Source organism: Drosophila obscura, unplaced genomic scaffold (assembly GCF_018151105.1).
Source record: "Drosophila obscura isolate BZ-5 IFL unplaced genomic scaffold, ASM1815110v1 contig_139, whole genome shotgun sequence".
Classification (NCBI taxonomy): domain Eukaryota; kingdom Metazoa; phylum Arthropoda; class Insecta; order Diptera; family Drosophilidae; genus Drosophila; species Drosophila obscura.
The window spans coordinates 1311733-1327962 of NW_024542723.1; the positions used below are offsets into that span (position 1 = coordinate 1311733).

The following is a 16230-nucleotide window of genomic DNA, read 5'->3' on the forward strand; positions in this document are numbered from 1 at the left end:
GGCCAGGTATGGGTTTTTCCCATATAGGGCCACCGTTAGGTCCGGAGTGCTGTACCTGGTAGAAAACAGAACATTAAGCTCGTTCCTTACAACGATACAGGTTCTTGGCTTATCCGCGGGGTGTGGCGTGAGAAGGCGGTATCCTCGACCGTTCAGTCCCCGAACCCTTTCACTTACGATCCAGGGCTCTTGGATGGGGGCCACGTCCACCGCCTTCTCCTCCATAAACCGCAGCAGGTCCGCCGATGGTACACTTGAGTGATGCAGATTAATCTGCACCACCTTCATGCTATTCAGCGGACCTGGGGTGTCGCGGTACTGCTACCGCCAGGGTGCCCATACCGAAAGACATGTGGCAGTCCGTTGCAAGGAGTTTGGCAAGGCTTTCCTGACCAATAATGATCCAGAGATCCTTGCCTTTCCCCTTGTCTTGTGATGGTCCAGTCAGATGTCTTCAGGATCCGATTCTGTGCCTTGATCAGAATAAGTGTGTCCTCATCCGCCTTGATCGGGGGAGGAATCCACACCTTCATGATCGTTCTCCTGGGAATCTGATCCGGCTCTGAAGCTTTTGTTGAGTCGTCCATCCTCTGCCGCTTGAACCTTGGCTCTCAACCAGTCGGTTCCACCGGTGCCTATGTACAGAAGGCGTTGGTGGTGCCTTGGCACTCGCGTTCTGCGTCGGAGGTGTGGTCTTCCCTGTCTGCTTCCCGGACTCCTTTTTCCCCCTTCTCCCTCGCGCGTTTCCAGACGATGACGTTGACGCTGAAGTCGACGGTTTGAGGTCCTCAGTCACCGCCGCGTGTGCGCTTGGGGGGCTTGGTCACTGCTGGTAGGAGCGACTCCGTTAAGCCGCTCGTACCTCTGCACGTTTTGCTCGTGCTTCTTCTTGAGGCTCCTTTCCCTCGCGGTCAATGTATCGGGGTGTCGTTGGCTAATACCACGAAGGTATTTTGCCGATGCCCTGTATCCCGACAGCCGCTTGCGTAAGGTCTCAGCCTCCGTCTTCTCGTCCGTCACAGGTGGTGGACCCGAGTCGACCTGGATGTTGGGAGCCGTGACTTGTGGCTCCGCCTTCTGCGGCTACTCGTTGTATCCGAGTAGAGAGAAGGCCGTAGCCAACTCTGCCTCTGACACTGAGCGACCAGTGAAGACAAAGCTTCCGTCTGTGGCTCCCGGTTCCCGGTTCCAGGTCCTCTATCGTCCCTTTCTGTCTGCGGATCCTTCTGTTGCTTGTGGCATTACACGATTCGCAGCCAAGCACTCCGCTGCCATTTCAAGCTTCCTGCAGTCACAGGATATCGACGGCGGGTTGCCTGCGCTCGCACCCCCAATCCGCGCCGGTACTGGGTTTCCGACTCCCTGCACCTTAACCGTTGTTGCGTTATCGGACATTTCACCATAACGTATGCGTTTTATCCCTACCGCCAGGGTGCCCTACAAGATGGCAAGATGGTAGTTCTCCGAGGGGGTAGTAGTACAAAGATTATAGCCAGTGGTGCAGCAGCAGAGTAAATTCCATCTATGTACATGTATGAAACCCTTCTTTCGTCTCTTCGTCTCGCGCCTTTCTCATTTACTTTTCCATCATTCGCGCTCTTTCGTTCTATCTATCTATCTCGATTACTCTCTCGCTCTCTATTCGTAGCACCGCGTAGGGCACTGGCAATTCAGGCCGTCTGCCCTAACATGCCTTCGCAATGGTCATGATCTGGTCTAGCACTTGCATGTCTTTGAAATCTCTCGCACTTTTCTCTCGTCGCATACATAAACACGAATCGCGATCTATATATGCATCGAGTTTCTTCATTCTTTAGCCTTCTCTATCGTTCTCTGCATCTATCTTTCTTTCGCTTGCATTAGGGCACGGCAATTCGGTCCGCCTGCACCTCGCACTCGCACTACGCATCATTGCTTAACCAATTCGGCATTTTGAGAATAAATGAACATTTATGTATATTAATGTATTCGTGACGTTTTATTTAAATCAAGGTGATACATTTGGTATCCTCCTCTAAACAAATGGGTTTTGTGGTCATCGCCCGATATTTTTTGTTCTGTGAAGAAGAAGAGTGGTGTTGGGTGGGGGAGTGGGTTGCGGATGAGTTTGCGAAAGAATAAGAAGAGGCATAGAAAATTTAGTATCCTGTAGAAGAAGAAGATGGTGGAGAATAAGGTTTTTTCTGTGCTTCTTCATCTTTCTCTAACTCATGAGTTTCGACATTTTGAGTGTACATATGTGTGTGTGTTTTATTAATTTTTTCATGCATACGCCATGGTTGGTGAGAATCTTTTAGAAGACGTGTCCGGCCTGTTCCAGTCAACGAACTGGAGTACCCCTCCGGGGCTTTCCAGCTAAACTCACCACACACACGCAGCTTTAATGTTAAGAGCAAGAGTATTACCGAAAGTGAACGGTCGTGTTTCAAATTCATCCAGTGAAAGTGCCAAGTCCCAGGCGAAGAACCACCCTAAAAAAGTGAGCAAGAGGAGTCCAAAGGGAAGGGGTACGTACCGAGCCAGGTCTACTTGCCAGGGGAAAATCTTCGAGCGCTATTACCAGGCGGAAAGTGGTGCTCCATCCCAGGAGAAGGGGCTGAGGGGACTCTCAAACACTGATTCACGCTCTCTCTTGTGTTCCCCTAGCACGACACAACAACAAACGATTTCCACGCGAAATCTGCAAACAGCTGACTGTGACGGACAGTGCTGAAACATATCGCCTACATTTCCACCGTAGCAAACAGCAACTGTCAGGATGCAAGAATTCGCAAGAATGCGTGGTAAAAGAAGCAGTGAGAGCGCGGAGAGAGTCGTTCCCAATCGACGAGGATCAAGTTAGAGTGCGGAGTTTGCGTCGAGGCTACTCGGAGTCGCAGTTGGCTGTGGTCAACTTTCACTTTTCCCTGGGCAAAGCCGTCTTACAACGCAATGAAGTGCGGGTCGCCTGGACCGTCTACAGGATTCGGGAGAGAGAAGGTCTCCCAAGGGGCTACCGATGCCTGGGAACATTGCTAGCAATTGCAAGAGGACGGTCGATAGAAGCGGCTGCTGCATCAAATGCGGAGAGCAGGGGCACAAGGCAGCCGAGCGCAGCAAGGAGCTATCCTGCTTCATCTGCTCAGCAGCTGACGAGAAGGAGGTCAGGCACCAGGCAGGCAGCACAAGCTGCCCAGCTTTCGGCAGCGGGTCGGAAACTCCAGATCAAACTGAAGGTGATTCAACTTAATACGAACCACCGCAGAGCCGTGCAGGATCTCCTGGTGCAGACGGTGCGAAAGGGGTGGCAATCCCCAACGAGCCATACAGGGTGGGGATGGGAAACAGCAGCGAATGGGCTACGGAGCGGTCTGACAAAGCGGCCCTGTGGCTCTGCGGAACGGAGGCACCACAGATGCGCGACAGCAAGTCGGCAGAGGGCTGCGTCCGTGCTAGCGTAGGCGGCACTTGGCTGTACAGCTGCTACTTGGAGCCCAGTCTCTCGGTAGAAACCTTCAACCTGATTCTGGACGAGCTGAGCAGCGACTTGCGAGGACGGAGCAACGTCGTGGTCGGGAGCGACTTCAACGCCTGGGCCCAGGAATGCGGGTCCTCCCAAACCAACGCCGCAGGCCGCACGGTGCTGGAGGCTTTCGCCTCTCTTGATGTGGTCCTGCTTAACGAAGGGTCTTTGCAGACCTTCAATAGGGCTGGCGCGGGGTCGGTAATTGACCTCACCTACGTCAGTAGCTCGCTGGCACGAGCGACCACGAGGCAATCGAGTGTTCCGTAGGCATGCATAGGCGAGGACGAGAGACCCTACCCCGGCAGAGGAAGGCATACCGGCAAGACACCCTGAGGACTCAGTCCTTTGCAGGTGCCCTGGAGAGCTTCACGGCAAACGAGACGGCCAACGAGAGGGCGAACAGACTGGCTGCCTCAGTGGAAGGTGCCTGCGACCAAAGGCTGCTCCTGAGGTGGCCATTGCAGAAGCACCATGTTCCGGTGTTTTGGTGGAGCGAGGAGATCACAGAACTCCGCAGAACATGCCTCCGCGCCAGAAGGCTACTCCAACGAGCCAGGGGCACTTCGCACTAAGACCACCGCAGCGAGTGCTACAAACTGGCGAAAAAGGAGCTGAAGACCGTCATCAGGGACAGCAAAAGGGAATGTTTCCTCAAGCTGTGCGATGCATCCAACGAAGATCCCTGGGGAGGCGCCTATAAAATGGTGGTAAAGAAGCCCACCGGGGCAAAGCCCCAACTGATCCCGTGTCACTGGAGGCGATAGTCAGCGCCCTGTTCCCGCGAGGACAATATGTCGAGAGCTTCCCACGGTCCGAGATTAGCCTGGACGAGATCTCCGAGGTCACGGAAGAAAAGGTACGGCTGGCGCGCAGAAGCCATAAACCCAAAAAGGCACCGGACCCAGATGAAAGCTGCTGTCCTGTTCAATCAGTGTCTACAGAAGGGCACTTCCCCGAGAGGTCGAAAAGGCTACGGCTGCTACTGCTGGCCAAGCCGGGCAATCCACCAGGAGAGGCCTCCTCCTACAGGCCCATCTGCCTCCTAGATAAGATTGGGAAGGAGCATCGAAGGTGCAGGCGGTCTCTCCCCGGACCAATACGGCTTCAGGAAGGGAAGGTCAACACTGGACGCCATCTCGAGGGTCGTCGGAACGGCAAAGGAGGCATCCGCAGGAACCAGATGGAAAGGTGGGATCAAGTCTGCCTGCGCTAGAGTACTGACGTGGGACACGTGTCTAGGTTCCAGGGAATACAAAATCTCAGCCCGAGTCCCGCAAGGCTGCGTTTTGGGACCCCTGCTCTGGAACGCCTACATCGCCTACGATGGAGTGTTGAGGCTTCCGTTGCCAGCCAGCACAAGTTTGGTAGGCTTCGCGGAAGACGTTGCGATAGTGGTGGTCGCAAAGGAACTCGCCTCAGTGGATAACCTCGCCAACGAGGCTATCCAAGCTGTTGAGTCTTGGCTAGCAGTCGCAGGACTTGAGCTTGCGTCTCACAAGACAGAGGCGGTGCTCATATCGAGTCGGAAAGCGGTCCAGACAGCCAAAGTGCAGATTGGAGGGACCACGATCCAATCGCAGAGGTCGATCAAGTACTTGGGTGTTCACATCGACACGAGACTGTCCTTCAAGGAGCACCTGAAGTATGCCTACAGGAAGGCCAGCGGGACCGCAGGATCGCTATCCCGAATGCTGTTGAACACCAGAGGCCAAAAGCAGGCAACGCGGAAGCTGCTGACGAGCGTGGTGACATCGCAAATGCTCTACGCCGCGCCAGTGTGGGCGGAAGCTACAAAGGTAAAAAGCTATATGCGAGGGCTGGAGGCCATGTATAGCATATGCGGCAGGATCGCGTGCTCGTTCCAGACCATCTCTGACGAAGCAGCTCTGGTCCTCGCCGGGAAAATTCCTCTCAGGGAATTGAAACGGGAGAGGAAGGAGATATTCGACGCCACTCAGGACAGAGGTTGAAGGTTGCCGCCAGGAAGAGAAGCTTGGAGAACTTGGAGCTCACAAAAAGGGCGTTGGACGCACACCTCATCCCGCGCATAGCGTGTTGGGTTGAGCGGAAGCACGGCCAGGTAGACTTCTACCTCACCCAGGCTCCAACCTCAAGAGCTTCGGCCACGAGATGGAGGTTTGGTGCCCAGAGTGTGGCACTGGCATAGTGGAAGATGAACAGCACGTCCTTTTCTAGTGCCATAGGCTCGGCTACGAACGGCAAGAGTTGCCGCTGATGCTGGCTGAGCCGAGAAAATGGAAAGCGGCCGCGGTGTTCGCCTGTAGCGTTATAAGAACGCTTAGGTCCCTGGAAAGAAGGTGGTGAGAGCGGACGGAGTAGGTGTCCTCGCAGGGGTGAAGCAATGCCTTGCGGCAGTACCGTTCGACGCACGACCCCTACCCCCAGCAGTCCCCATGTCCGTCACCCTTATTGTGCCTTATTGTTTGTAGCATTTTGTTACTAGGTGTAAGCTACGTTAAAGTTAACTGTACAACCGTTAGGTATTGCTTCGCGGGGGCGGGATGCCTACATTAGGCACTCGCCGGGTCTTTTCTTGCCGATTCGCATCTCCTCAGGTCATTCATTATTTCCGCTATCGTTATGCAAGTTTGCTTCCAAGTTTCCTCCTTCCTCCTCGATAGGTGGGATCGCCCTGCGCATATCCACTTACCTGCGGCATTGGTACACTACATGCTTCTTTCTTTCTCCTTGCTCGTCGACGGCTCAGGTGACGGTTCGTGCTTGAACCGGTATAGGTATTCCCTTAAACTTCCAAGCACTGTTATGAATTTAAGTTACTTAATAGTTTATGTGCTCAGTCTTTTTTCCTGTCCATACCTCCAACCTCGGTATCAGCCTATGGGTCCATCTGCCCTTCGTTATGGTGTCCTATCTTTCCTGCTATTTCTCCATCGATCGCGTTCTTCCTGCAGAAGTCACGCCATTACCTGTCTTACTTCTGACGCCGCCTCAATATTCTTGGCCAGTTTATCCACCGGAATCATTCCTGCCAGTAACAGCGCAGCGTCATCTGAGACCGTTCGGAATCCGGATATGACTCGCAGTGCGTTAAGTCGGTAGATCGACGACATCTTGCGTCGGAGCCCTAAATATTTTAGCGCAGCACTCCACACTGCCGCCGCATACAATAGGACGGAGATAATACCCGGGAAAAGAATAGTCGACTTCCAACCCAGTGTCCTCCGATATTAGGCATCATGCGCGCTAAACCATCTGCCAACGTGCTGCTTTTCTGCTAGCGTGCGAGTTTTGTACGTGCAGAGTTACCACGTCACAGTAATCTTTTTCACCCCATCTCCATCTTTTTCCCTCGATTGCCTTCATCGCTATGCTTGTGACCAGCGTCACTACGTAAACAGTAGAGCGGGACTTTCGAAAGCCATACTGCGTATCCGTGAGTGACCAAAAAATTCAGGTATGCCGAAAAGAGGAGTGCTGGGCACATACTCCGTCGGCAGAACGCCAGCCAGGAAGTCAGTCCAACAGCAGACTGGCTGAAGAAAGTGGAATGGGCCGCGGTGGTGTTGCCCAACTTCAGTGTGGAGCCACAGAAGGTGGCCGCACAACCGAAGAGGCAGCGCTCTCAAGAGACGCCCGGACCTGTCGCGAAGCAATCCAGGGTTATACCAAATGTATCCTTCACGCAGATTGCCAAGGAGAGGACGCTGATAGGCGTTCTCGACAAAGGCAGCGCGGAGGGGAAAATACCCAGAATACCCTGGCTGCCTCAGTGGAAGGTGCCTGCGACCAAAGGCTGCTCCTGAGGTGGCCATTGCAGAAGCACCATGTTCCGGTGTTTTGGTGGAGCGAGGAGATCACAGAACTCCGCAGAACATGCCTCCGCGCCAGAAGGCTACTCCAACGAGCCAGGGGCACTTCGCACTAAGACCACCGCAGCGAGTGCTACAAACTGGCGAAAAAGGAGCTGAAGACCGTCATCAGGGACAGCAAAAGGGAATGTTTCCTCAAGCTGTGCGATGCATCCAACGAAGATCCCTGGGGAGGCGCCTATAAAATGGTGGTAAAGAAGCCCACCGGGGCGGCAAAGCCCCAACTGATCCCGTGTCACTGGAGGCGATAGTCAGCGCCCTGTTCCCGCGAGGACAATATGTCGAGAGCTTCCCACGGTCCGAGATTAGCCTGGACGAGATCTCCGAGGTCACGGAAGAAAAGGTACGGCTGGCGCGCAGAAGCCATAAACCCAAAAAGGCACCGGACCCAGATGAAAGCTGCTGTCCTGTTCAATCAGTGTCTACAGAAGGGCACTTCCCCGAGAGGTCGAAAAGGCTACGGCTGCTACTGCTGGCCAAGCCGGGCAATCCACCAGGAGAGGCCTCCTCCTACAGGCCCATCTGCCTCCTAGATAAGATTGGGAAGGAGCATCGAAGGTGCAGGCGGTCTCTCCCCGGACCAATACGGCTTCAGGAAGGGAAGGTCAACACTGGACGCCATCTCGAGGGTCGTCGGAACGGCAAAGGAGGCATCCGCAGGAACCAGATGGAAAGGTGGGATCAAGTCTGCCTGCGCTAGAGTACTGACGTGGGACACGTGTCTAGGTTCCAGGGAATACAAAATCTCAGCCCGAGTCCCGCAAGGCTGCGTTTTGGGACCCCTGCTCTGGAACGCCTACATCGCCTAAGATGGAGTGTTGGAGTGTTCAGGTATGCCGAAAAGAGGAGTGCTGGGCACATACTCCGTCGGCAGAACGCCAGCCAGGAAGTCAGTCCAACAGCAGACTGGCTGAAGAAAGTGGAATGGGCCGCGGTGGTGTTGCCCAACTTCAGTGTGGAGCCACAGAAGGTGGCCGCACAACCGAAGAGGCAGCGCTCTCAAGAGACGCCCGGACCTGTCGCGAAGCAATCCAGGGTTATACCAAATGTATCCTTCACGCAGATTGCCAAGGAGAGGACGCTGATAGGCGTTCTCGACAAAGGCAGCGCGGAGGGGAAAATACCCAGAAGCCAGTGGAAGTGGGTGGAAGCGGCACTGGCCGACCGCTGCTTCGAGCTTCTCGAGAAGGATCCCGGGCCACCCCCAGTCTGCAAAGACATGGGATGGTTCCAGGGGAGCATCAAGGTGGTAGCCTGCGAGGATGAGCGCTCCGTAAAGCTATACAAAGCTGCGGTGGCGCAAATCGGTGAGGTCTACGCCGGGGCGAAGCTCGTCGCTGTGGACTGGAGCGAGGTGCCCAGTAGACCAAGGGCCCGTATATGGGTACCGGCCACTTTCAAGGAGCCCGAGCGGATCCTCACGATGTTGCAGAGATGCAACCCCACACTGCCAACCTCAGATTGGAAGGTGGTCAAAGTGGAGGCATCAAAGGGCCCCACAAATCAGGCGGTGGTTGTGCTGAACAAGGAATCGCTAGCCCCGATCGAGGCAGCCAGGGGAGAGCTTAACTTCGGGTTCAGCTCGGTGACCATGAAGGTCTATAAGTCGGATGCAGCGGCCGAGGCGCGTTCTGTCAACAACCCAGTTAAGCAGGACGTTGCCTCGGAGATCGAGGCACCCGACGTAGACCCGAAGCCGGCCCTGAAGAGCTACTCCTCGGAGACGGAGCTGATGCTCGATTTTGAGGCGTTGTGTCGGGACGAGATCCTCGACGACTCTGACGCCGACATTACAGTGGTGGAGAACGACTCTAATGAAGTCTCTGAGGCTTCTGCAGATAAATCTCCACCACTGTAAAGCAGCATCCGCTGCCCTGATACTCCGCTTAGTCGCAAGCGGAGGGGACATAGTCCTAATCCAAGAGCCCTGGGTGGTAGGAGGCAGGGTCTGTGGATTAGCGACGAAGGACTACAAGCTGATTGTAGCCCAAACTGAAGGCAAAATTAGAACCTGCATATTAGCAAGAAAGCACCTAAATATCTTTCTGCTCCACAATTTTAGCAATGGCGACAACACGGCGGCTAGCCTAGAGCTACAAGGGACACGCCTGAACCTGGTGTCGTCCTACATGGCTCACGAGGAAAGTGATCCTCCCAGTGACCTCGTTCGCAAGATTGCCAGCGACAGCGAGAGGTCGGATACAAGCCTACTAATAGGCTGCGATGCCAACGCTCATCACACCCAATGGGGGAGCTCGGATACAAATGTAAGGGGTGAATCACTTTTCAGCTTCATCCTGAACTCCAACCTAATTATTGGTAATCGGGGTAATGACCCCACTTTCATCATAAAAACCATCAAGAGGTTATTGACCTCACTCTATTGTCTCACAAACTGTCAGACATAATGGAAAGTTGGAGAGTCCTAGAGGACCACTCCTTCTCCGACCACAGGTACATCGAGACAATCCTATCGCTCGAAAGCACCATACCCACTAGCTATATTAATCCAAGGAAAGCCAACTGGGATACGTATAGTGCAAAAATGGAGGAATTACTCCCCCCCCCCCCTAGCCACAAAATGCCCGGACACACAAGACGATCTTAATCGTGTTGTGGACAATTTCACGGAAGCTTGCAACAAGGCCTTCATGGCAGCTTGCCCCTCAACCAAACCAAGAGGGAAAAAGAAACCCCCCTGGTGGTCTAAACATATAGATACCCTCCAGAAAGACTGCAGGACTCTCTTTAACAGAGCCAAAAGCAGCAGCGAGGAAGCGCATTGGGAATTACAAAAGTAAGCTAACCCTATACAAAAAAGAAACAAGGAGAGCAAAAAGGGCCTCTTGGCAAAAATTTTGCTCCGAAGCCGCAAGGCTACGCAAGATCCTGTCAAAAACATCACCCTCGGTGGGATACCTCAAGAGAACGGATGGTACGTGGACAAACTCTAGTGAGGACTCCCTACACATTCTACTCGATACTCATTTTCCTGGGTGTACGACCATCGAGCCGGCAGACACCCCAAGTGAAGGCCCGGAAACCTCGATGGGGCACATCCTCACAAAACGGAATATTAGCTGGGCAGTAAACAGCTTTAAATCCTACAAATCGCCTGGCCCGGACCAAGTCATTCCGGCTCAGTTACAAAAAGCCGGGGACATGGCCATCAACTGGCTGCAAAGTATCTTCAGGAAGATACTGACAGTGGGAAAAATCCCCCGTGCTTGGCTAAAGGCTAAAATAGTCTTTATCCCCAAAGCAGTAAAACCCTCACACACAACCACAAAAGACTTCAGACCAATAAATCTATCGTCCTTTCTTCTCAAAACCTTTGAGAGACTAGTCGGGCTGCAGCTGAGGACAACTATAAATCCTCAGTGGCTGTCAGGTGCTCAACATGCCTACCGAAAAGGAAAATCCACGGAAACGGCACTCCATGAAGTAATCTCGGCGGTAGAGAAATCTCTACACGTCAAAGAATACTCCTTAATCGCTTTCCTAGACATTGAGGGAGCTTTTAACAACGTCATACCAGGAGCCATCACAGAGGCCCTGACTGACCTGGGAGTGGATCGTCACTTGGTGATGCTCATAGATCAATTGCTCACATGCAGGACAGTGACATCATCAATGGGATCGTCCACTCAGTCAAGGTATGTCAACAGAGGCACCCCGCAAGGTGGTGTCCTGTCTCCCCTTCTATGGAACATAGCAGTCAACAAGATTCTGTGTGACCTGGAGGGGGAGGGCTGCAAGGTGGTAGCATACGCGGACGACGTTGCCATTATCTTCTCGGGAAAATTCCCTCAAACACTCTGCGATCTAATGACCGCGAAGCTCGCGCGACTGTCAGAATGGACAAAGTCGCGTGGACTGGGAGTTAATCCCTCTAAAACGGAACTTGTGTTGTTTACAACCAAATACAAAATCCCGTCCCTCAACCCCCCAATACTAAACGGATGCAGGCTCTCCTTCAGCGACAGTGCCAGTTACTTAGGGTTGGTAATTGATAAAAAGCTTAGCTGGAACCTGAGCATCAAAGACAGAGTGAAGAAGGCTACGATAGCCCTCTACACTTGCAAGAAGGCCATTGGGCTAAAATAGGGCATGAACCCAAAAATAGTCCAATGGATCTACCTAGCAATAGTAAGACCAATACTGCTCTACGGAGTCGCAGTGTGGTGGCCTGCCCTATCGAAGGGGACCATCACTAAACAACTGGGCAAGGTGCAGCGCACTGCAGCCCTATGCATCAGTGGAGCTTTGAGCACAACACTAACGGATGCGCTAAATGCTATACTATGCCTGCAGAGCCTTGACCTTGCAGGTAAGGAGCAGGCAGAAATGGCAGCAATCCGTCTTAGAGACTCTGACCAATGGGTGTCACATCACACCGGTCATGCGTCCATCCTAAATGGAAACAAAATCGTCCCCACAAAAACGGACTACTGCGTTCCGAGGGAGTATACAGATACCCCCTTTGAAACAATCATCCCTCACAGAAACAACTGGCTTGAGGGACCACCTGGTCCAAAGGGAGCCATTCGAATCTTCACTGATGGCTCAAAGCTGGATAACAAGGTCGGAGGAGGAATCTACTCCGAACAGCTGAACATAAGTCACTCCTTCAGGCTCCCGGATCACTGCAGTGTCTTCCAAGCGGAAGTCATAGCGATCAAGGAAGCTTTGAGCTGTCTTCAGGAACTAACCCCTGCGGCAACTCACATAAATATCTATAGTGATAGCCAAGCTGCGAGCAAATCGCTGAATGCGATAACAACAAGCTCGGCTACCGTGGAAAACTGTCGCAAATCTCTCCATGAGATGGCTTATCAGTTCGTCATCAGCCTAATATGGGTCCCGGGCCATCAGGACATTGAAGGCAACTGCATAGCAGACGAGCTGGCCAGAGCTGGAACAACAATCCCCCTTCTCAATGATAAGGAGGATATTCGTATGCCAATGGCCACCTGCAAGCTCAAAATAAAAGAACATTTTAAGCGACTAATAAATGACAGATGGCAAACTGTGCCACTATGTCGCATAACTCGGCAAACATGGCCTAGCATTAATAGGAAGCGCACCGATGAGCTCTGCAAACTCAGTAGGAGTAGGTGCAGCTCAGTCATACGCTCCCTTACGGGACACTGGCTAATAGGCACACATGCAAACAGGCTGGGCGCCCCATATAACGACTTCTGTCGAAGCTGTAGAGATGAGGACGAGGAGGAGACTGTGGAACACCTGTTCTGCTCCTGCCCGGCTCTCAGTAGAAGGAGACTTCAATACTTGGGCGCTCCTTTTCTAACTGACATTTCGGACATGTCTACAATAAGTCCCAGACGGATCGCAGGCTTCATAAGGGCATCCGGATGGGATAATGGATAACATAGGGTCTCACGAGGGAGAATGGGAACGAAACATGCGGTATCACAATGGGCCGAAACCGGCCTAGGTGTGTCGGGTCTCTGACAACCCCAACAGCCGCCTCAACCTAACCTAACCTAGCTATCTTTGCATGTTTAGCTCTTTGAGTTGTGTTTAGCTCTAATTTTACTCGAATTTAAGTCTAGCACCTATCTTCCCTGCATGCTCGTGATCGGTTCGGTAACACGCGTCGCGCTTCATGCGGCTGCGCCCCTCGATAGATTGGGCGGGAGGAAGGGCTGCGTTTCTGCCTGGTTTCCGCGCGTAACAGACTTCAGCTTGGTGTCGCATGGGCCACTTGATGGTGCAGTCATTTCATATCAACGTTCAGACATATATATGCAAATGTATAAGCCCAAAGCTACATTTCTCTTGTTTCCATTTCAGACGCCTACGCAAGATAATGCTAAATAAACCAAGATCCCAATAATTACATTGCTTTCCCACTCGTATCATATTTAAGAGAAAAAATGCGAAATGCGAAGAAAAGCCTTTCCGACTGTACCGGTGCACAACGATCACCTTACCTGGATATTGGACACTGTCTGGAGGGCTAATGATTAGGTAACCCTCCGTTACCGACCACGGACCGGTCTACACGCGCTTACCCATAAGTTAGAATTCCACAATATATTTGTAGTTCCCTTCCAAACTCGCAGTAACACTAATAACTTATGTAAGAGATCAATGGGAGAATCGAAGGCCGGGCGACCCATAAAAGGCACTGCCTGGCATGGAAAGGTAGCCAGTCTATAAGCCATAGCAGTCAGGCAAATAACAAACACGCAAGTCAGGCAGTCGGTCAACCAATAACCGCCATACGCATCGTAAAACAAATAAAAATAATCTAATACATAGCATTACCCGGTAGCATAATAATACGTAAAAATAAAGCTACCCATTAAAAATCAAGGAACCAAAAGTTTTGTGATTTCGCTAACCATTTTATTTCAGTTGCTGGCAAAGTCCCTGTTTTCCCAATAAAGACAGACAGACATAGGCTCGACTATTGATGCTGATCCAGAATATATATACTTTATAGATTCCTTCTCTGCGTCGCAGACATCCACTTTTACCACAAATACAAAACATCCCTTAACTCTTTTTTGAGTACGGATACAAAAACACCAGTATTTGAAACCAAGTTGCATAGAGAAAATAAAAAACGTCAGGCCCTAACCTTATTAATGAATCTTGAAAGTCAATCATCAAGTTACCAGTTGACATAGAGGAAGGAATCTTTTTATCGGAGTCGATACACATAACAAAAGACTTTCTGATTTCTGTCGGGCTGTTCACCGCCAAATAAAATTTTGGCTATATTAGGTAGTTAGTTAACTTAAATTCGCCGCAAAGCAGAGTTAAAAGTATCGAAATTGGATCAAAATGACATCATTACAGTAAACCGGTTTTGTGTCTTTTCTGATTGGTTTATGATTTTGTTGTTGTATTTTCTTCGAGTTTGCACTGTTCCCTTATATCCCCCTTATGGCAGCAACTTTGCCCTAGGTGCGGTTTTGTTCCAAGGATCATTAGGAAATGATAGACCGGTATCTTACGCTAGTAGAACACTATCGGATACCGAGATAAACTACTCTACTGTAGAGAAGGAAATGCTGGCCATTCTTTTGGCCACGACACACTTTAGACCCTATCTTATCGGACAAAAGACCAAAGACCACTAACGTGGTTGATGAACTTCAAAGCGCCAAACTCCAAACTGCTCAGATGAAAATTACAGCTCCTGAAGTATGATTATGAAGTCATTTACAAAAAGGGGTGACAAGCTGTATAACAATCGACGTGATTTTAAATGACTTAAACGAATTAAGAATCCAACTAATATTCAAAAGAGAACAATACACAAAAGTCGAAACGTTAATAAAATTTAAAAATATAATAAGACGGGTAATATCTGATAATAATTTTAGCAAAGAAAAAATAGCTTTAATACTATTTGAAAAAGTATTTGAAACCAGACAAGACTTGTGAGATTCTAGCCACAGAGGTCGTTTTTGGCCTAGTAAACCTAACAGTTGCGCAATATTTTTCCCAATCGGGAAAGTTCAAAATAATCAGATGTACAGTTTTTCTTAGGGATATTACCGATCAGCATTAGCAAGAGAAGGAAACTAGAACATACCATCTTAATAATAACCATAGGGTAATAGACGAAACTCTAAGTCATCTAAAGAAAATCATTTATTTTCCTAATATGAAACAGAAAATCACGAATTTCATAAATAGATGCGATACTTGTCAGACGCTGAAATATGACAGGCAAAAGCCTAGATTTCAAGAAAGAGCAGCCCCAGCCGAAGAAGTGCATTTTATTAACTTTAAACAAAACCAAGCAGCGGTCTGAGCAGTGTAGCCGTTCGGAATGCAGTGCACACCTCTGGTCACACACTGGCCGCTCGAAGAATATATGACATTTGTTTGCTGGCAAAGAGTTTTTGGATCTGAGTACTAGGCTTAATGAGCAATACTTTAAACGACGCCTAATTAATGCACATATACACAACAAAAATGTAGGACACAGGTTATAATTTTTTTTCGCCTTTTTCTGAGTTTTTAAAGTCAAAATTTCGTAATAATACCACACAAAAATCATCAATTCTGCATTTCAATGCTGTATATTTCCCAGACGGTTAGCTAAAATCACAAAGTGTTTGGGCTTCTAGCTATTTTAATTATCTTTTCAAAATAGCAAAGTTCTTTACTACCAGACGTAAGACACTAGATTTCTGTGAAAAAAGAAGCGCTACCTCTGAAAAAAGCTTAAAAAAATATCAGTTTTCAAAAATGATTCAAAAAAAAGTTCTGCCATAGAAAAAAAAATATCATTAAATCATTTCTAAGCCTCAAATCTTTAATAAAAAGTTGGTTTTGTTCCTTGAGGAAAACTCTTGTCGACTAGTGTTACCTTTAGAAAGGGTACAACAGACAATGGCGAATATTATGCCAACTTATTGGATCGATTTAATAAGGATTTGAAAAGGAAACGACAGCATTTGGCTAAGAAAAAATTGTTTTCCACCAGAACAATGCAAGGGCTCAGACATGTGCAGTATCCATTACAAAAATGCATAAATTCGGCTACGAATTGATCCCTCAAGCACCATTTTCTCTGAATCTAGTCCCCAGTGACTATTTTTTGTTTTCAAACCTCAAGAAATGGCTCGGCCGAAAAAGTTCTGAGTCATATGATTAAGTCTTCTTTTAAAAAAAATAATCTCTTGCGGTCCTCGACAAATGGTGTTTTTTATAGGATAAAATAGTTGAGAAATGCTGAAAAAAATTTTATAAAGCTAAAATAAGACCATATTGATAAATAAAAAGATTGCCTATCTAAAAACTTTTTTTTAATCCAAAAGTTCTCGGAATTATTGATCCGCCCACGTAATAGGTTATCAGAATTGTCTCAGGCACAATAACTTAATT

At 49.8% G+C, this 16230-nt stretch overlaps 1 pseudogene; it reads left to right on the forward strand.

Annotated features, from left to right (window-relative positions):
- The first annotated feature begins 9155 nt into the window (after positions 1-9155).
- Positions 9156-10799, forward strand: LOC121405312 (annotated as a pseudogene).
- The last annotated feature ends 5431 nt before the right edge of the window (positions 10800-16230 follow it).